Genomic DNA, 24,855 nt, shown 5'->3' with positions numbered 1-24,855 from the left:
CACTAAAGGTCATGTAGTCAACATGAAACATGCACGATGTTGTTTCACACTTATCGAACACATGTCCTTCAAGATATCATGTGATACAATTCAACGGGTGTGGGTTTTGAATAGAAAATAGAGAAAATTCTGATGATAATTTGATCTTCTAGAGACTGGTTTCATTTTAATACTCTGACCAAAGCCTTGATTTCTTCAGATTTTAATGACAGGAGGAATCATCATTAATTTTTTCCAAAACAGGAATTCTCATCTCAATACAGTAGTTACTATAATGTGCACACTGGTGATGTATTCAGATCATGGCTGGTGCTTGCGCAGTGATTTGTGTTTGTGAGAAAGCATTTCTCTTGCCTACCAGTTGGGGGCAGAAGAATCCTGCAAAAGCCCTCACGAAGCCTTAATGGTGCAAAATCAAATCAAACACAATCTAACCATAAAGCACCTGGTACAAAAAAACAATGTGTGTGTCTGTATTATTATTATTTTTTTTAATTATACCTTGGAAAGATTAGTAAGCTGATACGTTTCAATGGCTTTTTTTTTATTGTACAACTACACATACCAAAACAGACACATGGTTGCTATAGCATCTTTCTTCATAACACGACCAACAAATCCCTGGGGCAAGACAGAAAGACACACTAGCACAACAAACCACAGCTGGTGAAAACAATACAAACAGCTAAAGTCAAAAATGGGAATGTTGTCTCAAGGACCTTTTTTTCTACTGATATCTCCACTGTTAAAACAAATGTGAATACACGCAGGAAACTACACAGATAGGAAATGTTGACCATGACTCTCCTGCACAGACAGGAGCTTCAGACTTTAATTATCAGCTGTTCAGTGTTAATCTTAGTGTATGCACAGAACCAGAACCTGTTGTGATAAATGATTAGTGGAAGCTGCACCATTGGGAAACAATCAAACTCATGTTTTCCCCCGAACTGTTAAACGGGGTCTTGGATTTACGATGACAGTGTTGACTGTTAGACACTACACTGCATGGCGTCCATCTGTGCCTGTTGTTAATGCATTCACAGACTGAAAGTGGGGTCGATCCACCTGTGAAATTACGGCTACAACAGCAGATGAAAAGCCTTTTTTATCGCCCCCCCTCTTCCTCAATCAGTCTGCAGAGAAATAAAATAGCGATGGCCTACAAAACACCTGTGGAGAGGCTGAAAAAGGCACTCACGCATGGACGCACTCAACGCTGTTCACACTGACGCACACTTGGTGAAAAAGTTTCACCAAAAGCATTCAAGCACAAAGGATTTATACAGTGCCACTATGACAAACAATTAGAAACACAAAATTCTCATGGGAGCTCTTGAGGATTGAGCTTTTGAGACTGACACAACTGTCGGCCTTGTGGCCTGACTTTGCCAGTGCTGTGCAATGAGTGAAAGGAAATGTTGAAAATTATGACCGAGACTTTCAGTTAGAGCGCTCTGGGCTATGCAAACAGCATGTGTTTGCATGTGCATGCCCACAAAACAGGCTTCCTTCTCTATGCTTATTTCTCTCTTTTGCTTCTACAGGCTTCTCCACTCTCTCTCTCCTCTCTCTCCTCTCTCTCTCTCTCTCTCTCTGAGCGTTAGAGGAGGCTGTCAGATTAGAATTAGGGCTGCCCTACTTATTCACTGAAAAACGTCCCATGCGTCTTGCATCTGGATGGAGAGGCACTCTATGACATGTCTCCTTCCCTTATCTTTGTGGCACATTTTCACAGAATCTTTATCATGGAAATCATTGCAAAACAGTCTTAGCTGAACTGTTAATTCAGTGATCAGTAATCTCAGTTGGAGTAGAGTTTATATATAAAGAGAAAAAAGTTGTACTAAAGAGGAAGGGAAAACTTCACTCTGAAGAATGAATCAAAAATGAATGGACAACAAATCTCAAATAATTTCAGAGTCAAAAAACATGTTCACACACTTCATAATTAGGATTGCCATAATAGCCTATACTTTCTATGCAATAGATTAGACCTGCACCATTTTCTGTAATATTTGCTACAGTTCACACTTTCACAAGCTGCAGATTTCTTTCAATATTGACTCCCCAGACATCATTGAGCCTCAGCCTTGGGAAGACATGTTGTTCTCATGTTGCTGATGACCACATTGGAGATGGAAAATGTGTTGTTTGAGGACACTGTAGGTTTAAGAAAGCAAGGAGGTTCAGTTTGCCCAGATTTCCTCGTACAATGCAAGAGTTCACAACCACTGAACTACAAAACGATGCTTTTCTTCTCAGTTACCAGTGCCCCATTTTCATAAATACTTGCATAATAAAGGCTGTGGGGAAAAAAACACCACAGAGATAAAAATCAAAAACTTCCCCATCTAAAGAAAAACCCAAACTGCACGATGACTGACCTAGAAATTCAGACTTGGAACAGCAAGAGACCAGAGATCCTATTCATTACAGTGTGAACCACTCAGCAGCTAGTTACACCACCATTAGCTGCACTGGACCTACGCTGGCTAATCCCTCCTATAGCATTCCCGATAAATGGCTGGAAGGCAGCTTACTCTGCACAATTTAATTCCCCACTTGACCATCCAAAGCTCTACACCAGGGATCTTGCACCGATGTCCACCAGTTCACAAGATGCAGGAGGCTTCCACACTGCCGAACGAAGTAGCCTGTTGACTTCTCAACATTACTCACCACGATATATCATGTATGTACTGGAGGCTCTCAAATATGTTGAATACATATCTTATCTCTTAAAACCTTTGCAAAGCACTCATTCTTTTGAAAACTACATCTCCCCCCCCTTAAACTCACAGTGTTATTTGTTTTTACAGACAACATCTTGTCCTCTCTAGCACATCCTCACCCTCTGCAAACAATGCAAAAGATCAGAATCATGATGATGTCACCATTTGCAGTTGCCAGGAGCAGCCTGAGACCCCCTTTGGCAGAAAAGGAAAGTAATAAACATGAATACCCCCTGGTATAATCAGGCAGAAATCCTTGATTGAGCAAAACATATCAACATTTTAAAACAAATGGAAGCAAAGTCACACATGTCTGTCTGTTGATTTGTTTAGTGAAAAGAAAATTCCACTGAGCCCATGGGTAAAATTTGTGAAGACAAGGGCGATAAATGAAGAAGAGATTCACTGCACAAATGAGATGGCCTCAGCTCTGAGAAGTGCTGGTGCCTTGCTACCTCTATCTCCCCGTCTACCGCTCCAAGGATTTCTTGTTGTGTAATAAAGACAGATTTTCCAACTGTGTAAGTGTGTTGTCATGTGTCTGTTCATGTGTGGGCATGCTGGCGTCTTTGGATATTTTCCCCCCTCTGCTATCTTATCTCTAAAACCTCTCCGACTATATGTGCTGCTGGATTCCCTCACCAAGCACACACAGAACTTTGCGATATCGCAGTTTGGCCCAAGAAATATGAAAATATCCAAAGCTAATGGTAAATAATGTGCGAGGAAGAGCAAGGAGAAGAGGGGGAAAATGGATGAAGGCTGAAAGGGGGAAATGGAAGAGAAGATAAGAATGAGGAGATAGAGAAGACAAGAAAAAGGAGAGGTGCACATAGAGAGAGAGGGTGAGATGGGGAGGTGGGGATAAAACACCACAGGGTCTATTCAGTGAACGACCTCAGCCACAAAACCAATGACATTCAGTGAGTTAAAATAATCTCGCTCTTTTGCCCTCTAATGCCCCCAGGCCGAAGCTGATGGACAATTTCATGGGTCTGAAAAGTAAATGTGAAATGGTGTACGCCGTTTCAAGATTTACCAGTGCCCCGAGTCCCAACCCCTTGGCACAGGTAAGGTTACAGCTGTGTGCATAATGATTTCTATTAAATTCAGGTTTAAATTTCATGCTTAACTTTTCTTTCCCTACACATCATTGGACGCTCATTATAGCACCAAAATTTAATCTAATGAATTGAATCATTTTTCTCCAACACAAGCCAGATCAATAGTCACATGCTTCTGTTTCCAGCTTCAGAGATCCCCTGAGGCAACTGAAAATTCCCCATCACCTGTTCTTCAGTTGCACCTCTGTTATGGAAGTTATTTAATGAGAAGGTTTTTTTTTTTTTTTTGCCACAAGGGATGGGCAAAAGAAAGAGCTGAGCGGATGTTTTTAAGGCAGGGTAACGTTGATGAGTCTCTAATGCATTTCAAGGGGATTGTTGACTTGGCTCTTTTCAGCTCAGGGATACACATCCTTACCTTGAAAGTAGTGCTGTTGTCCTCAGAAAATGTGGCTACAATGGATGAATCAAAGGGCTGGAATATGAAATCCCTCCAGGCATTAATTCTTTTGAAGACTTCATACGGAAAATCAGTGAATAATTTGATAAATTAAAATGTCACATTTTCAGCAGCTGACAAAACAATATGTCACATGGTTTGCTTTTCTGTATGTTTGCAGTTTTATCTTTAATGGACATGCCTGCCTCCAAGGCCTATCATTGTATGGACAGTAGATGACAATGGAGGAATTTCTCATGTTCTCTGTCCATGTTATCATTGTCATGCTTACATAGCTGGCTTTAGAAACAGTGGGCTGTGTGTGGGGGTGAAGCAGGGGGAAGACACATTTGCCAAAATCTGTCCAAACAAAATAAAGCAAACCCATCCTGGGGTGTCTGTGTGGAAGAGTTGGAAATGCCCTCGTTCTCTAATTTGTGAGTTGAATGTAGTGACTTCAGCCTGAGGATCCTCACAACAAGACTTTAACAGCACTGAGCTCGACGTTTCATTGAAACCCCCAATGCCTTTTATTTTCCTCTGCCCTCTTGTAGTCCATTTCTCTTTCTGATTCTCCTCCTCTGCCACCATTTATTCTCTCTCTCTCATTTCTTATGATTTCTTCACTGTCACTCTTACACCACCCAGTCCCCTCCCTCCTCCCCTCCCTTCTCTGGCGGTAAATGAATGAACTGTGTGTTCATTAAACATGACACTTGGAAATAGAATAGCCTGCCGTCGATTGAATGGAGTGGAGTATCATAATGAGAGGAAGGAAAAAACAGAGCACAGTCATTCTTCATTTTGAAAAGAGGAACACACAAATTGTGATCATAATGGTTCAGTCCATCTCTGCTAATCTCTCCGTGCATACCCCAAAAAACAAACTTAATCATGTAAACTACTGTTTACATATGAATGTAAAGTATACAATGCCATCAGTGTCAGAGGAAAAAAAAGCTTTGCAGACAATAATGTGGGAAAATTGCATTTTATGCAATCGCATCTCTGGTAACTCACTCACAGGGCTGTGTAATGTGCAAACTTATTTACAGGCAGTGTCATCAGAAAGCCATAAATAAAGTGAATGAGTCATTTCAGATATACAATAGGGGGGAAATTATAGACCTCTGACTGCTGTCAGCTACTCCAATAGTGAAGGCCATTTATTATTGTACATAAATATTTTTTAGCATGCATGTATGTATGTATGTATGTACTGTATACAGTATGTGTAATCCATTTCCAGTACTGCTGTAAGCAAGAGATGTGAAGCCACATAAATTCACAGACTATTTTACTCCATGTGTGCAGCTCCATTGATCTTCTAAACAGAATATTAGATGGAAACCACAAGAAAACACTATTTGTCACGTTGAGCAACATGAGGAATTGACAACAGAGTTCCTGCAGACATTATAGCCTACATTCAAATGAAAGCTATTGAGGCAACAATGCAGGGGTGTAATTTTAAACCTTTGTGAAAAAGCATTTTGCAATATCATATTGTTTATGGGCTAGGAGCATGAAAACATTAACTGTAGCATTGACCACCATAGATCAACCAATGAGGCAGAAAGCAGAAGCAAGTAAAACCAAGAAAAAATTGGATCTGCAGAATGAGATGCGATGGGGTTAGAAGGGGATATCCCTTTTCGATACAGTGGATGCTCCATTTGTTAAGTCCCTGAGGATGAGGATGGGGGAGGGCAAAGAACATGTGCTATTAGTGCAACATGGGGTGTGCCATTAAAGCAGCATGCACAAGTGATCATGTACTCACTGCTGACATGCTTAAACCATAAGTGCACAGTGGGCCCTCATGTCTATTACACTCTAGAGGGTCAGAGGGGAGCTCCCTGGACATGTTAGGGCTTCTACATAACATAAAAACATAGAACCACTTCCGCTTACTGTACCGAATTTACTGAAGTGAATAAACCTTGTATCTTTAATCTTTAATTATTCTTGTATCATAGTTTGTCCATTCTTAAAACAAAACGGCATTCAGTGGGAGGATAGTTCATACACTGCTCTCATACATACTGTATGTATGAAAGAAATATAAAGGTACAGCCAGAAACGGGTTATCTTGGACACAGGGGGGAACAGGTGCCCTGTAAAAACAATGTGCTAAGCTAGTCTAGCTAACTAGCCTAATACCTAACATTATTTATTTATCAAATTTCCCAAAAGGTCAAACTATTACAAACCTAGGATATGTGATATTATAAACTCAGCAAACAAACAGTTTAATGCGTTCACAAGGCCATATAAAAATATTGGACGTCATAAAAACAAAAAAATAAAAATAAAAAACTATGGTGAGACAGTGGCAAGAAAATCAAAAGTACAGCTTGTGTTATTTTCCAGAGAAAGGCAGATAATTAAGCCTATAAAGGAAAAAGGGCCCTAAAGGTATTGGAGGACATACTGCACAGCCCCATGTGTCAGGTTGGATCGGGGCTCCAGTGTGGTGGGCTAGCAGGCTGACAGCAGGAGGGGAGCAGTGGACTTTATGCCTCCCAGCATCCCTGATTCCTTTGACACCCGTGGCATTCCCCAAGTAAGAGGAAAAACATCAACCACGGGCAATTTTATTCATATGTAAGGAATGATGAGTGTGTGGCAATGCTCCAGTTGTATCCCAGTTATGTCAAAGGGACGAAGAAGTGTACCTTCATGAAATATGGAGAACGTACATAGATGCACTATGTCGAGTGGGATCACAGTAATGATTATGAGAATGTGAATGCAAGATGACATTCTGGTGTAATTTCCTGTTTGTAATTTTCTTCAGAGAATGTTTGACCTTTCTCTCTGATACATTTATTCTCCATTCTTCATTCTCATTAAACGATTGTATGAGCAATATAACAGCTTCTGTGATGGACAGAATTCACTTCTTAGCGTCACACTGGTTTAAGTCAGCTATCTCAACTTGACAGGATCTCCTATTAGGGTGCTTCATGCAACTATGGGCACAACCTTAATAAAAAAGACTGCTGAAGACTCAGTGTCAAAATCAGGCTAAATAGATGACTAGTGATGGACCAGATTGGCAGCAATATACTGTATAAGTTTAATGATTATAAACTATTTTGGTGGTAAAAAAAAGAAGAAAAAGTTTTAATCTTTCTAACATGAATGTGTACAGTTTCTTAGAGTCAAACTTCCAGTATACAGCATTTAAACTGTTACTCTAAACTTTTCCTCTTAAATATGAATTTAATTTAATTTTACCACTTGAGGGCAGTGAAATAAGCTATAGGTTTGATGTGGTAAAAATGTTATGCTTTACACATCCAGCAAACTCAGAGCAACATAATCATTTACTTGAGTGGTGGGCATGTAGGCCCTACATCTCCATTCTCTCTCTCTCCTATAAACCTGAAAGTGTTGAATATTCATTTTCTTCATCAGAATTTATAGTTGTAACATATTTCTGAACTGACATCAGCCTCTATTCTGCACACTTGGATAATAAAATCACCCACATGTGTTGAGTTAACATTCGGAACACATCTGTTTTGCAGCTACTGAATATTATCTGCAGAGTCTTGCTAATGTGACAGACATGAAACAACTGTCAGCAGACTGAATAGTGATGCAACGCTCAAAGGGGCACAGAGCATGCCAGCTGGTCAGAGCCGTTTCACAGCCATAAAAAAAGTATTTAAGCCATTATGGTGGATGCAAAACATGTGGTATCGAATGAAACAAGACTGGGTATAAACCTATATGGCTTATAAACTTCCATTTCAAATAGGAAGCTAGAATTGTAAATGCATCTGCACAGCAGCCAAGTCACCGGAAATATAGTCACAATCACCCCTTCCCAAGTTACAGCATGAAACAATAGACAACATTAAATTTACAACAACAACAAAAAAGTGAAGAAAGAAAGTCATGTTACAAATGTAATAAAATCATCAATTGTGTTATTACAGTATAAGCATATGAATTTGTTACTTTTGTAGTTAGTAACCCTGACCTTCATCCTTGAGTTGAATTGAATGTTTGTGCCAAATCTGGAGAAATTTCCATATACATGTTGCCAAAAAAACTGTTATGTGAGGTAACCTTGACCTTTGACTCTTATAACTTTGTTCCTGTGTCCAAATAGACATTTGTGGGAAATTTTGAGAGATTCCCTTGAGGAGGTGTTGAGATATTGTGTTTTGAGCTGGTACACAAAGAGAAAAACAGAAATAATACCAGCCTGCTCAAACTAAGGTCCTTTACCCTCTGCACTTGAGGTAAATGAAAGGTTCCAGTCACAATTTGGAGAAGTAAGGCAATCGAAACAACTGAGGCAATATACAATGCCAAACAGCCAAAAAGAAAAGATGACAATATGGTAAGTCAGTTAAAAGGGAATTGCTGTTTTTTTACAATCTGGACCTTATTTCTAGCATAAAATACGATCATTTACTCACCCAGATAACTTTGGTGTCATTACAAGTCGTTCCGATGAAATTAGATCCAGCCTCCGAGAGCCGCGTATATCCGTATAATGCGAGTCTATAGGGCAGCGGAATGCAGCCTCTAAATTACACATTATCTGCCACAAAATTCGTTCATTTCACCAATATTTTGTTATGATACGCTAGTGCTATTCCCCCCTGAGTCCGGGGTTAGCTATTATCAACATCCGGGGTCTGTAGGTTGACCTACCGACCTCTGACCTGGATGATATCATCTCTGAGCGTGGCACGGCTTGTTGCTACCGCTAATACAGAGGATGTTGTTGTGATGCCATGTAAAGCCCTTTGAGACAAACTGTTTGTAAAAATGGGCTATACAAATAAAATTGCCTTGCCTAATACTATGGTTCGTTTCTGCGTGTTTCCGACTTGTCAGAACAAAATGACCAGCTGGATGAAGTTCAGCTTCCACAGGCTTCCTCTCCGCAACCTGGACTCACTAAAGCTCCGGCTAGCTGCACTAAAAATGGACCTTAATGCTGAAGTGGAATCGTGCAGCGCATGGAGACAACATCATCCAGGTCAGAGGTTAGTAGGTCAACCTACAGACCCCGGGTGTTGATAACAGGTAACCCCGGACTCAGAGGGGAATAGCACTAGCCTATCATGACAAAATATTGGTGAAATGAACGAGTTTCGCTGGCAGATAATGTGTTATTTAGAGACTGCATTCCGCTGCCCCGTAGACTCGCATTATATGGATATACGCGGCTCTCGGCTGGATCTAATTTCGTTGGAACGACTTGTAATGACACCAAAGTTATCTGGGTGAGTAAATGATCGTATTTTATGCTAGAAATAAGGTCCAGATTGTAAAAACGGCAATTCCCCTTTAATCAAGACGTCAATGCAAATACAGCTGCATGCAGAAATCAACATGTAGCTTAATTTTTGGAGATGAAGGATGACTTTGATGACCACTATTTGTATCAAAATTACTTATCAGTTTTGCATTTGATTGCAAAAAAATATAGTAAAATCTCTATCTAACTGTTGAATATTTATTATAAATTATAGTCAAATTAATGCACCTTTAAATCCATAATGACCATGTTTTGTGGGTAACATAGGGTGATCGAAAAATCTATTTTAAAAAAGAAAGAAAAAAAACTATATAGCTCCTATATCCTTTCAGAAGATGGCCTACATTAACCTCCCTTGACAGAGATGCCTTTTGGCACGGAAATACATATTCAAAACGTTTTTTGCCTCTTGCCATGATCTTTTCAGAATAGTTAATGAGATAACAACATATAAACAGAGAAACTGGACAAAAATAGCCCCAAACAGACAATATGGTTCATTTCTACAGCTCACCCCCGTGTTTCAATTTCAAAGTGTCATGTTTTAATTTGGTCTGCTAATCCTACCTATTTAACCCGGCTGCCCTAACAATAAAAGCTTAATAAGTAGTTTTACATGGCTAAATATGGTCTATCCTTCTTGCTTTAAGGAGGTTAGTCCTTTAATGGGTTATTAGTGACAAGAAATGAAACTGGCAGATATGGTTTTCAGAGATGACTCCGGGTAACAAAAGGTGACAGGGAAGTATAATATCAAGACCTCATTAATGCTGATCGATGAGCGCATGTTATAGAATCAGTCTCAAAATCAAGTGTTTATAATATCGGCTTTATTACATCCTGCGGGACAGAGTACACTCCAATCACTGTGCATTTTAATTAACTGCTTGGCAATTAATGCCTGAAAGAGAATTAGGTTGTATAATCGCCTTACCCCCTGGCAATTTATTAAACAAATATCTGGCAAAGCAGTGACGTGAAACAAACAACTCATTCCCTATCATAACTGTGGTGCATTGCTGCTCAGTGAAGAGTTTGAGAGGGGAGTGAAAGAGCCCCTGGCATCTTGAAGTTAAGAGAGGAAACAGCCACTCTGTATGAAGTTTAGCTGTATTTATATTTGGAGTAAATGCCTGGCCAAATAAATTAAAGTTATGAACAGTAGGGGTAGAGCCTATGGTGAAAACTTTGACTAAAAAACAGTCCAATGCCTGCTCACTCTGCAGCTGATTTACTCAAACACTGTGAATTGTGGTTATTTTTATTTGCCATAAAGAGTGATGGATTTAGCAATTGAAAAGAAAGTCTTCTTTAATAACACCTGACATAGAGACTTCCTTTCCCCCTACCTGTTCCTGCTGGCCTCCTCCAATTTGCTTTACTCAGTGGAGTGGAAATGAAGAATGATAGGCCTTGTAAGTGTCCGGCCTCAAACCCCTGTTTCCAAACTGCCCTCTCCACAAGTGTGCCACTTATTTATAGACGATGGGTATGGTGGATTAACAAGAATCCCCAAGACTACAGTTGGGAGAAATGACTTTGAGGGCTTTTTGGCAGGGTCCCGCAGTCCATTTCCCAGCACAAAGCCCAGCTGAGCCTTTTGGCTGGGGTTATAGACATGGCACTCATTGGTTTTAGACAGCCCGTGACAGACTGAAGCTCTTGGAGGAGGATTCAGGTTTTTTGCTAAACCCTGATGGTTACAGTGGAGATGTTTTGCTACACTGTGGAGAGGGGTGATTTGTTGGGAGATACTGTATGTTGTCAGTATTTGGACAGCGTGTCATTTGTTCATGTAGTTTGGATACTGATATGTTTCCTACTGGCATTTTATCTTTTGATGTTTGTCTAATGAACAGAATTCTGGTCAAGAGCAAAGAGAAATATGGAAATTAAATACAGTTGTTATAAGAAATGACATTCTCCCCTTACAGGCCTCTTATTAATATTATTCATGCACATAATATCTGTGGAAAACAGCCCTGATGAGCTGAGTTTTTTTTTTTTTTTACATTTTAAAAGCAGGTTAGATTCATTACAAGTCAGCTACAAAAAGCAGCATTATGGCTTGCACTGGATATGAGTAAATTAGTAAAAACTGTGTCCTGTCCATGCCTGTCTGTGCTAGATTAGTTCTGGGTGACAGTATGTCCTGGCACGGCTCTAGGTCTTGGCACATGTAGGCAAATCTATGTAGAGGCTTTGTCTGACAGTATTTGGCACAACTGTACAGCATCAGCACCCGAGCTGCAACATTTCCACTACAATTTTATTTAAAAGAACTGAGAGGTTCAAACTGCATTATGGGCTAGCCACAACATAAATCTTGAATTTTCTCCCAGCATTTCTCCCATGTAGATAAGCAGGGTTGTTCTTGGTCTTACTTGATGCAACACATCCTTTCACCAGCAGAGATACAAAGTGCAGCCATGCAAAGCAACCCAGGCGCTTTCAGGTGGTGTGGCGATATTCTATATTTATCAGCTTTCCAAAGAAAGTGCAAGACTTGCTATATGCTTACAGAGAGGGACAAAATGAAGCCTTCAGGTTTTTGCACCGTACACCCCTAAAGATGTCTACAGTAACAACAGGAAGCTGTTCTCCACTGGTTTGTTTATTTATTTTTTGGGTTAAAAATGTCAGCTTTTGATGTGAGCAGAAACAGGAAGGCTGGAGAGTGGGGGGTGATGACGGACGACAGCAGGCAGGCAGCTAAATGAGGTTGCCCTTGTTTAATTCAACCATTATTTTATCAGTTTAGTTTTACCAAATTGGCTTAAGAAATCCTGTATCTCCCATTAGGCTGGGGAGGGAAGACACTAGAGGTCTAATTGGACACACGATATCTGCTCCATTATCGTTATGAAAAATTGTAAAACAAGTGGAAAAAATAAGAGAAGAGATAGAGACCACACATTTTTTACATTATCAAAATTGTTACAACAGTCTTTTTAGACAGACAAAGCAAGACTAATCTTCCATCATCAAATATTGAAAAAAGAAGAAGAGAAGACATTAAAATTGTAGTTGAAATAAAAGTTATCAAAGATGGTGACTTCAGCTTAGTCCATAATTCCTATCAGTCTGTAAGTTGTCTCATTTCAAACAAAAGGGGTTTACTTGCTTAATATCAAATCTTACATTACCCTAAATATATAATATGTATAAACTAACTTTGCAGTCACTCTCAGCTCAATGTTGCTGTTGTTTTGGTTCAATCTCAGTGCTCCCATCATTATCTTTTTGGCAAAGAGAGGGGCAGATGTTTTCTCAGAAATCCACCATAATCGAGCTGCACCAAATGGCATACTTCTTGAAACCATTGGGACCAAAAGACAGCTACAAACACAGTGAAAATTGAACTTAGACTCATCCAGTTGACACAAATACAACTGCAAATGAAAGATTTTGTTGCTCCAAACTGGCTGGATGTTTAAAGGGGATTTCTTTGCCAAAAAGTTCCCAATATGGGGGTAATATATTAATGATGTGATAACATTTTGTTTTTGCTGCCCCAAAGTGGCAAAACCCCACAAAGATTTTTTTTCAGCATCATTTCAAAACTTCCTGCCATCTAATTTTACAAAAGGAAATATTCAGTCAGGAGCATTTTATAAAAAACATAGGCTCTTTGTAATTGGATTGCACAGGAACTTTGTTTCAGTTATTAAATCTCACACTTTATTAATTCAAAATATATGTTTCCACTGAGCATTATGCAACCATTGATTACGTTTCCCACATAACAGATGTGCTGATGCAGTTTAATTGTGTAGAAATGTAATTTCAAGGAGATACTGCTCTGTTTGATGCCTATCACAATCAACAGAGTATCACGCAGCCCAAATCACTGAGCTGTGGGGGACTGTCACTGAGGCTTTCAGATTGTGCAAGCTGGACAGAAGACACGATTTCTGTTTTAATCCCCTGGTTCTGTGATAACTGTGATAACTATCAGCTCTGAGACGGAGCAGCACTGAAAGAGAACTCTGGTTGAGTCTTTTTTCTCTGCTGCTAGACACATTGCACACGTAATTAAAACTTAAAACCAGTGTGAGTTCAAATTTGAATACATAGTTTATATGCCTTTAACTTCTTAGTTAGAAAGTTGTTGTTTTATCTCTTCACCTGGGGATTTATCAGGCTATCCGACTTTTTCCTGCAGAGGGAATCCTGTTGGATCTTCATGGCATCGTCCCTAGGACTGTAAAATAGGGTGGGAGTGCTCCACTGCTGAGGGAATTCTTCTGTGACCTCAGAATCTCTTTAAACTTTACCTTTTGCCTCTGGCATCATTTCAATTAAGACTCAAAGGGCATCCCGGTGCAGCTTCATGCCACAGACACGTCTTTTTTTATATTTAATGGGGTTACAAAGAAATGGGGGTTTGGGAGGGGAAAGCCTGCAAAACCTTCAGAACCTCCATTTTTGTCATTTTGTCATCTACTTCACCTCCTTATTTTAGAAACTGCAACTGCATGTGTGCCTCATCCCTCCGGCCTCTCCAGTGGTTTTCAGCTCCGAAGACAGTCAGAGCTGAAGATTAGCAAGCCCTAAGTGAATGTGCTCATGCTGCACATTTTCCTTTGATTACAGCAGAGAGAGAAGTCTTTGCTATGGGATACTACACTAGAGGGGATGGAGAAATGCTTTAACTGCTCCCTCACGAATTAGTTCACTGCATAAATGGAAAAGAGCCAACAAAAGGATGTAATGAGGTCAGGCTATAGTCCAAGTAATATGTTTGACATTAATTATTTGGTGTCATTGACAGCTGTGAGTTGTATGGAGGCACAATTTGGGAGTTATGTTAATGGTGATGGAAGAGAGTCTTATAGAGCCTCAACTTAAAATGTAATACTTTTATGCTTCCTTGAAAAGAAAGATGAAGTAAGGGATTAAAAAAAAGGCTGAAAAAAATTTGCAGCATTACTGATATGTATCAAACCTGAGTCTGTCCATCACATTATTCACTAACTTCACCTATCCCAACTACACTGACAGGATGTGACGTACTTACCTCCAGATGATTTGAATAATAGCTCCCCCACAAAGTACGGTTGGAAAAGCACAGACGTGTGCAGCCCCTTTCAACAGCAATTGATCCCAAGGGATTTCAGGTGGATTACCATGTTTTTCATTCTAAATGCAATCCCAACTTCATTTGTGCAACGTATGAGAAGCAAGAGCTTTCCACCAGCTTGGCTTGCTTCGTATGCCTCTGCTTTCAGGTGATACTGCACTGCACAGTGGTGGATATAAATTACAAACTGCAAAGCTTTGACTCTACAGCCCCTGTGTGGAGACATTAATTGGTCCATCAAGCTGAGCAAATAATTACACTATAAAGATGACCATTATCTACTGCCCTCTGCATGGGTTGATTGTGCCTTCGGGTCAATCCAATTTGGGGACAGAATATATATATACTATACTGTATAGGATAAATGTAACAATTATGACTAATAGGGGAACTTGGACAAGACTAGTAGAGATCTCGATGCAGAGATATAAAGCATGCACAGCTAAGTCTGCTGACTGTGCAGACGGAAAGATCATTTGACAAGGACACCAAAACACATGAAGTGAACAAACAGACGCAGCACACCACAGGGCCCAATTTATCAGCAGGCATTTAAATATTCTCTTTAAAGTGCTGCGCAGCTGCAACCTTGTTGTACCTCAGTAGCACGCAGGAGGCCTTGGCTTGCATTCAGAAGATGGCAGTGCCAGAGCGCAGTCTCATACTGCTACAGTCAGTAAAAGCAAACCAGCCACTTCAGCAGCCATGTTTTTTGGGGTTTTTTTTTTGCCAACCTTATTTAATTTGGCTGCAGTTTCTCTCTATGATGCATTTTGGTTCAAGGCACTGTGAAATGTTATTCACCAAAGTAGTGCCTGTGGAATATGTTTTTATTTACCCGGGTACCCAAGTGTTTCAGGTAACTGAGTACGCAACTCAGGCTTGATGAGGTGCCAGCTGAACAACCCGTTTTTTTCCCCCATCCAAACAGAGCAGCGGTAACTTCAAGGAACAACACAGAGGAAATATGAAGTAAGGTGGCCCAGGTGCAAGAGTTGTCACAATGTGTTGTTAATGTTTATTTTATATGAATTACTGTATGGTTTTCTACTAATACTAGATTATGATATCATTTCAAAATGTTATTGATCAAGTAGTCAAGTGCTCAATGCAAACCAAACTAAAATGCATTATAAACTCAGTATTTGTACACACCGTGAGAGTAATTCATGTTCAAGATGGTACCAATCCAGGTGATTCTGTAAGTATGATCCTACCTCAAACAAATAGTTCATGCAGGCGTCTCAGAGGCTGTGTGAAGTTAGGTTCCTGGATATGAAGCTGCATGGGAGCTGTTGGATCATCTTCACTAGATCTTCTCACCAAATCAAAGAGCAGGCCTGAAATGACAAACAAACTAATAGTCACTGTTCTGCTTTCCTGTATGTTTCATGTTTCTCAAAACATCATGCTTGAACATAACCACATCATGTGAAGTGAGGACCATATGACTTGTACTGTAAATTGCTTATTACCCTCTAATTCCTTCATCAAACTCTGCAGTATTAAAATTATTTTGTTCCAACAAATATCATTCCCATCTGGTTGCACATCCATCATGTTTAGATGCAGGACCAACAGATCACAAGATATTTCATCAATTTCACTTAAGTTGTCTCTATTTTTTGTTTTTGTTGAGTTAACCCCAGATGTTTTTAGTGTTTTATAAATAAGCTTGATTTTGATCTGTTTAAATTTGATTGACCATTAATAGATTCACTGTGATGTACATTTTTTCGGTGAAGAGTCATGTCCTCCTGTCCAGAGGTCCCAGCGCTTACACATGTTGCAGAGAGTGGAGTTTGATTTATGTTCCACCATTACAAAACAACTCTCCCCTTACAGGTAAAGCGGGACAGATGTACTCAATAGCAGTGTTGGCAGACTCACCAAATATCTGGTTCATTGAACCGGGTTATTGCCCTTCGGGTGGCAATGGCAAATGAATCGGACCATTGTCGAATTTATATTGTTTTCTTTCATTGTGTGGCACATGCTCAAATATATAGCCCAAAGCTGTGGCCAAAATGTACAGGAAAAATCTCTTCTTTTCTTTGACCTTGATGGAAAACATTATGAGGTCAAATGAAGACGTGAAGGACTAAGGATATGCAACCTCAGCCATGATGCTGCATCCAGTGGTCATTGAGTCCTTCAACACAGTCTGCTGACCACTGCACCTCAAATCCTGTAAATATAACTAGACTGAGATTGCCATCTGAATCTTTGACCTTCTAAAACACCTAGAATATAATACCTGTTAAAGGAACAATCTTGAAACTTCTGGCATATATAGGGCAGCAATGCAGCTCTAACAAAGCTATGGGACAATAGGACACAAAGTATTTGGGGAAAAGAAAATGACGTCCTGATGTTCTTATGTCCATTTTATGAATGCATAAATATTGTGCTTAAAAAATGTCCACAGCATGAGGGAGATTAATGTTAATCTCTTTGTAACACAAGGGGACAACTGTAAACCTCGCCACAACATGCTGTCTTTGGCAAAACACATTTAACCACTTGCATGCTCACATACTGTATGTAAATGCTTTATGATCTGTTCTCAAGAATGAAAACACCCATTCACCACAAACCTAATAGAGTTTCATTTCAATATAGTGTTTTAAAATTAAAACTATATCCATACAGATGAGTGTTTGAGCTCCATATCAAAAACAATGTCATGACACACCTGAAAATGCAAGTGCAGTGTGCTAGTTTTTCTATTTTCTAATTTGCGGGTTTTTTGAAATTGCATAAAACACTTCAAACAAGGAACAGCAACAATGAGGAGTAAGACCTGAGATTTCTTTGCTTTAACTCACAATGAGATAGAATTACTAATAAATTTAAAAAAGTTGATTGGAAAAGGGAACATTGGAGGGGAATTGGAAATAAATTTGGATGTCTGCATCATTGTTTCCAGACTTTTCTGTTTCTGCCTTTGCAGAGGAAAAAAAGCAACCCTGTATACAACTGGGCCAAAAAGAGCCCTTGTCAGCGATGCCCTTTTATAGTTAAATAGAGCTTGATTAGATCTATATCCCTCCATTGATGTGTTTATCTTTGCATCAGGATTTCCGCTCTCATAAAGGGGCACCGATGCCTGATTGAACACGTAAGATGTTCTGTGCAGTCCAGTGCTGCCCCAGTCATTTATCCGAGATTGCTCTAAAAAGGCCGCGTCAGTAAGCAAAGTGTTTGTGACCTGAAAAGATGTGACTGGAACATGGATCATGGAAGGGGTTAATTATCCATCCTGAAAACAAAACAGTACACTGTCAATGGCACAATGGTGCGGAAGAAATGGGAGAGTGAAATTACACCTTTCTGTTCAGTGAAATCAAATCAATAGGAGCTCAGACAGGGACAGTGTGAGAACATTGAGCTCATTTGTTACATCTGATTGACCTAAAGCATTTTGCATTGACAAATGCATCTGAGAAAAATAAAAAATATTGGTCAGGCATATCCAGAATCACATCGCTTGGAAAACTGGAGGAACAAACAACACAGGGGTAAAGAGTTCTTCTAATGAGTCACACTGGAATAACACGAGGGGTTTGACCAGCACACAGACAACACTTCTAAGTCCAGCTTTGGTATGCACGGAGCTATAGGCCGATTAGCGTGCATAGCCTACATTGTTGTAGCACTCGAAGACACGGGTTAATGCAACAATGCAATGCAGCGCACACTCCAGCCTGCAAACAAAATGCAAATATTTACCTTTCCACTTCAGTAGAGCAGGATGAGCCAAATATGCATCTCATTTACATCACAATAGTGGGTGTACAGGAGAGAAAACATTTAGGCAGAGACACAAGTTAAGGGGAGAAATAAGGTCACTCAATTTCTACCGTCGGGAGAGGGAATAGCTTTACCTCTCGTATGATGAGAGACTTTCCCAAGCACTGTGTTGAGCATTACATATTGTTGTGTTGTGCTTATGGTTTAATATTTTTGCTTCTTCACTGATCAGTATTTTTTTTTTAAATTAGGATTTCACTTAGTCTCTGCTGGTTTCTTAACACTACTGATTTGCACTGAGCATGAAGCATGACCATTATTATTTTTTTTTTTATCTATTTGTATGGCTTCAGGCAAAAACAAATGGCTCCTAGTTTTGCCCGGGGCTGTGTTTATCAAATTACTCATCTGCTTCAAGTTTTTTATGCAAATGTGGTCTATAGATATGCAGCAGTTTCATTACCTCCGCATATTTGTCATTTCTTTGACAGTATATAGTTGAAACAAATGCACTTTTAATGGCTTAAACCTTAATGAAGAATTGAAAAATTCATGAAAGATGACCATTAAGGTTAAAGCCACACTGAGGTTACCCCTCCAGTGTGCTTCCCCAATCCTTTATTAATAGACCTCTTGCATGTTTTTGACACTTGCTGTCAAAGAAACCATTTGCACACTTAATGAAAGGGGAGCTTTTATATTCTGCCAATTCTGCAGAAAGATGGCGGAGTGCAGCAACAGCATTACATTTCATTTTATTAATCCATCTCAAACTTGTGTGAGGGGACATGGAGAGAGAGAGAGATTTTCAAAAAGGAATAAAAAGTCAATATCAAAACTGCAGGCACAAAAATTTACCAACTGATAAAATCACTGAAAGGGAATCATATCTACTTCAGCTGCGTCATCTACTGTAGAAGTTAATTCTGGTGCTTTTCTTGCAGTTTTCCTGTAATCAAAATTAAATATCTAGGCGTTTCTGGGTAACGTTGCACCGTATAAATGCAATCAGTGAATATACAGTAAATAGATGACTTTTTGTACAGTAAACAAAACAGTTCAATCATGTAAACTGAAGTGAACTGCCATAAGACTGGAGCTTCCGCTCAGACCGGCTGTCCTCATTGATATGCAGCACAGGTAATCTGTTTTTGGACACACTCCATTCACTGTCACTTTGATTCAAATTAGAACTGTAATTTAAGGTTATTAAATCACCAATGAACCATGGCAGAAGGGGGAAAAAAGTGATCCGGCATTAAGGATGAGAAGGAAGCCACGGAGCAGGAATTTCCCACTTTTTCCCAAAATGTGACTGTATTATCCCAGCATTAGCCTCCTTTCCCTCTTCTGTCCTTTTTTCTCATTTACATCTCCTTGTATCCCCCCCACCCAGAACAAACTTCCATGCTGGGATGGCTGGAATCTAGTCTGGAAATCCTGGTGGGATTTGGGACTCAGAAGTCATTAGAGCGAAACTCATATTCAGCACAAAGTCATTGGGAACGAAAATGAAACCAAGCCCACCTTTGTTGTGTCCCCACCTAAAGAGCCCTGTCAAAGTCTTTTCCTGTCTGCCTCGCCCTCCTCCTCCTCCTCTTCCAATCATAAGACTCTAAGGAATTCAAACTGTCAAGCTCACGGAAGAGTGAATTTACTAGCACAAGGTCTCCTCTCCTGAATTAAACTAAAAGGCAAACAACCAGCCACCTTTAATGTCAAAACACAAAGGTGTTTGAGATCGGAGGTCATACATGGTAAGTGCAAACAAACACACACACACACAAATGCTTGAACATGTATGCATGCACACACAACACACACATGATCTGAGGATGAGTGGCAGAGCGATAAGGCCGAGATGACACTCTGCTAGGCTTGTTAGTGGTACATGCACCCGCGCACACATGCACACACACACATGCGTGGAGTTCCCAAGCGTGACTCGCCATCTCCATCCAAGAACATTAAGAGATTTTGCCACACCAAGGGCTTCCTCTCTGCCATGCTCATAATCGCTCCCCACATCTCCCAGTCCCCGTATTTGTCAGCTCCATTTTGCTGGTGAGCCTCAGAGATGGGTCCAAGCTGGGCTCATCTGTTCACATGATTATCTCAGTGAGGAGAAATCTCACATCTCACCTTTATTTGTCTCATATATGCACTATGGCTCGCTCATCTCTTGCCTGGGTCCCAGTGAGGATGCTAATAACTATGTGCCTCTGCTGGGGGATTATTCTCAGCCATCAGAGTCAGTGCACAGCGCTTCCTTATGGCTGATCAAAATCATGTCTTCTCAGGCTTTCCATAAGTACAGTAAGTGCCACAAGGGATAAGATACAGTATCACACTCTTTCCCTATCTGCTCTTTCAGAAAAAAGTGCTTTATAATCACATTACAACTTTCACAACAGTTTTTTATCTTTGCTTTTATACCGTACATACATAGTGCATGTATACATTTTACATGAAGGAGCAGAGAGAAGGGTTTTTTGAGCAGGTAGGAATTCAGTCTTTCAAGGAGATCTCAAGGATAGAAGCAGGGTCTGCAACAAAAAACCTTCATTCCCCTAAACTCTCTTGTCATAGATTGCAAGTTTCTGTGGAGGTGGTGAAGCACAAGCTCTGGAGAGCAGAATAAAAAAAAATAGGAAACAGAAACACACGTGAACCCCAGTCTTATTAATGAAGCTGACACGTTTTATCATTGGGTGTGCATCCCATTTATTCTCATGTGCAATCTGGCTTTCCAACTGTATATGCCAGCATCTATTATGAAAGCAGGGCCCTTTTTCTCATTATTCTTTTTCTCAAGGCTTCTGAGAAACAATTAGCTTTGAAGTGTAAAATATGAACCCTCCGCATCCGCAGAAGTAGCTCGGCCTCGACTTCATATATAAATTAGTTGTCAAAGAGACTAAATGCATTTTGCTAACTGTACTACGTGACACGCTGGGTGGTGAAGGAAAGTGAATGCACAATTCATATAAGAGCGTAGTATCCAATACACATCAGTTTCAGTGCGCTGGTAGAAGTTGGCGACAGCTTTCAAATCACACCATTGCCTGAGCCATTCCTTTGGTTTAATAGGAAGGGGAATTGTTCTTGGTGTAATGATTTTATTTATCCCCTAGTCAATGACAATGAGCCCCCATTCATCAATGTTCAATGATTAACTGCTGACACAAGATTTGTGACCAAGGTCTCCATACAAACACATTCATTATAATTCAAAACGCAAAACTGACCCTAATGGTACACCTCCCCTGAGATTCTCTATAAACCTGTTTGGTCGTTATTATATAGATTTGTTTTTTTTGTGCCACTCTTGTTTACATCTAATCAGTCAAACCTTCCCCGCCTTCACTCAAAAATGCTTTTTCCATGTTGTTAATTGACTGTTTTGCAGAATGATGCATGTGCAGAGTCTGACACTAGGAGACTGTACACATTTATCTGCTGAAAGGAACATTTTCAGTGAGATCACCTTTCCCCTGAGGTCAAAACATGTACAGTATGCACAAGCATAACTTTGAGATGTCAACTTATGTGGTCCAAAGATGTCAACTAATGTGGTCCAATCATGGTCCAATACACCACTTATACAGGTGTGACGTGAAATAATTAAACCTCCCGTGCATATCCACTGAAAATGTACTTTTTCAGCAATTCCATTGGAACATGAGACTATTATGATAATTTGGTTCAGCAGTTATTTGTATGTTTATAGATTCATGATTAGTGACGAAGCAGGAAATGATAGATAGATAAAATCTAAGAATGCTGATCAATGATCAATGATGAATTGATCTTTAGAGAGACAGAGAAAATTCCATATCACTTTGATACATTTTAACATAACACGGTTGCCCATAAAGTTGGAATAAAATATTTTTTAACCTCTTCTCATAAATTGTGAAAATATATGCACATCCCTTGCTTGGGGTGCTGGGCCAAAGGGACAGTAGAAAAGAGAAGAAATAGCACAACCTCGTTTTGCTCCAGAATATTTGACTATTTCTTCTCTTTTTTAACCTCTTCTCATGAAATGATTGTGAGTGACAATGTGATTTATCCATGATAGATAAAGTGTATATCTTCTCAAAACTTTATTGATCAATCCCTTTCAAACTAACGAATGAACCTTTATAGGATCAAAAAGAGGAATGTGTCTGAAAAACAAAATAATTCCAACTTTATGTGCAACTGTGTATATGACTACAGGGAAGACACTTATTTTTTGTACAACAGCTCTAATAATAACAATAATAATAGGGAATGTTATTTTATGTTAATATGTAGAATAATATTCTGTTAAAAAGAAGGAGAGAGGGAAAAACTTTTTTGTTTGGAGTTAGCAGCTCCCGCCCTCGTCGTGGATCTATTGGTCCTCGTCCCTACGTCACCACATTCACGCGCATCCTTTGGCTGCACACACAGCCCTTTATGCCGTTCTCTCTCCTCATTGGATAAAGGTTGTAGGATACAAGGAAAGTTTGACTGACAGACCCGTGTTTTGGACCAAACACTCTATGTAAGTGATTGCTGTCAGAAGATATAACTATTTAAGACTTATATTAACACAAACATTCCGCGTACTTCTGCTTTAAATAAGTCTATATTTCAAGCTTGTTTGTAGCAGAAGCTCCTCTTCCTGGTCCGTCAAATTTGGACAAACCGGGAAGAGGAGCTTCCGCTACAAGCAAGCTTGAAATATAGACTTATTTAATTTTTTTCGGGACAATTTCACATTTCAGGGCTTCAATACAAGGAGCACATTACATACGAGCAGCATGGAGGTATTTGGATGTTTTTTGGTGTGTCTTTTTGTTACGAAGACAATTGGTATATGGACATGCAGTGCTACGCCGAGACCCCCTGTAACTCAGAGAAGCCACGGATAACTCTGAAACTTCTCCCAGCCCTTAGTCGACATGAGGGTGAGTGAAATTTCAATTTTGGGTGAACTATCCCTTTAAGTATTTGCACTTCAGCCAATATCCATTTATAATTATAACTAAATGGCTCACTGAACAGTTGTCCATTCTGCGCTTTGATGAATGTGGTAGAAAAGGCCCTATTCACCAAATTTCCCCGACTTTTAAGATGTCCCATACAGTACATCCTTAACCATAAATGACGGGGGGAAAAACACACACACAAAAAAAACAACAGAATATCTAATGCAGTGTCATGTGCAACCTTTGTGTTCTCATCTGCTGTTACGTAAGATTTCAGCAGACTGAGGAGGTGACAGTAAGTGTCAAAACAAAACCGGTCTCGTCAGCCCCAACAGCCAGCTGAGGAAATAAGACGATCAGGACAGGAAACTTTTTGCTATTGGAACTCAGCCTGACAGCCTCCCGGTGAGATCTGGCTCTGCTGTAGCACAGTCACCTCTATCTCCTCTCTCTTTTAGGGATAGTTATCTACTTGTCAAGAGGAGGACAGGACACACAGAGAGAGATGGGATGAGAGAGAAGAAAGTGAGAGAAAGAGCTGTAATACCTGTCTCCACCTTCAGGGACTCCTCACTTGATTAATGAAACAATTGACTCAGTGATTAACACCTGTGCATCGAGTTACTAAAAAAAGCCCAGGGAGACCTGAAATGGTGAGATATTGATTTTCTCTCTTCCCTAAGCGCAACCTCCATCTCCTTGTCCCGTACCCTATGACCATGAAGAAGAAACTGCACAATGCAGTCTTTCTAATTAATCAGCTCATTTACATACTCGGTGGGGTTACATTGTATTTGATCACACTGCAGTTAATATAATAATTGTGCTCCTGTATCATTAGCATGCATCTCTTTTGTATGCAAAGAGGAAACTTGAAACTGCTCCCCAAACAGTGTTATATTTGTGTAGTTAAAAGACAAGAGGGGGAGATAATGAATGAATTATAAGATCTGTTTAATGCAACATTCAGGCAGAGCTGCCTCTTATTTGCCGCTCCTGAGTCTGGGGTTTGCTTTAATAATGATTGATTGAAGCTGCTTTCTGCATCTGCACACAATGACCACTGACCCTATTGTAACAATACAGGACACGTATGTTCAATAACGTGATGGATAGCCAGACACAAACATAAATATTACTTTAAATAACTCAAAGATTCAAAAAAAATAATGGACTATGACCTAAAAGTTGCAATGACCTCATTTTATTCATCATCTTGTTAGTGGTAACTGGAAAATCTGGTATTTGACCATCTGCTTGTTATTCTCTCTTTTTGTCTTTTACGGTCATGATGACATTTCGCTCTAATAAATATATGAGAAAGATAGATTCACACATTTCCAGGGACTACTTTCTGTCTGTACTTTTGGTCTGGCTAACACTAACAACTAACTTGTATTAAATTCAACCTTTTTAAAAAGCTATACTGTAGGCTTGCGTTTCTTAAAGTCTAAGGTGGCAAATTGAAGCAAGAAAATACAGTTCCCTGCAGTGTCACTGGAGTGTGTGATTGTCAGTTAATGGTAAACT

This window comes from Trachurus japonicus, chromosome 10 (genome assembly GCF_045865225.1).
Source record: "Trachurus japonicus isolate A0001 chromosome 10, Traja_1.0".
NCBI lineage: Eukaryota > Metazoa > Chordata > Actinopteri > Carangiformes > Carangidae > Trachurus > Trachurus japonicus.
Note: the sequence above shows the minus strand (reverse complement) of the source record.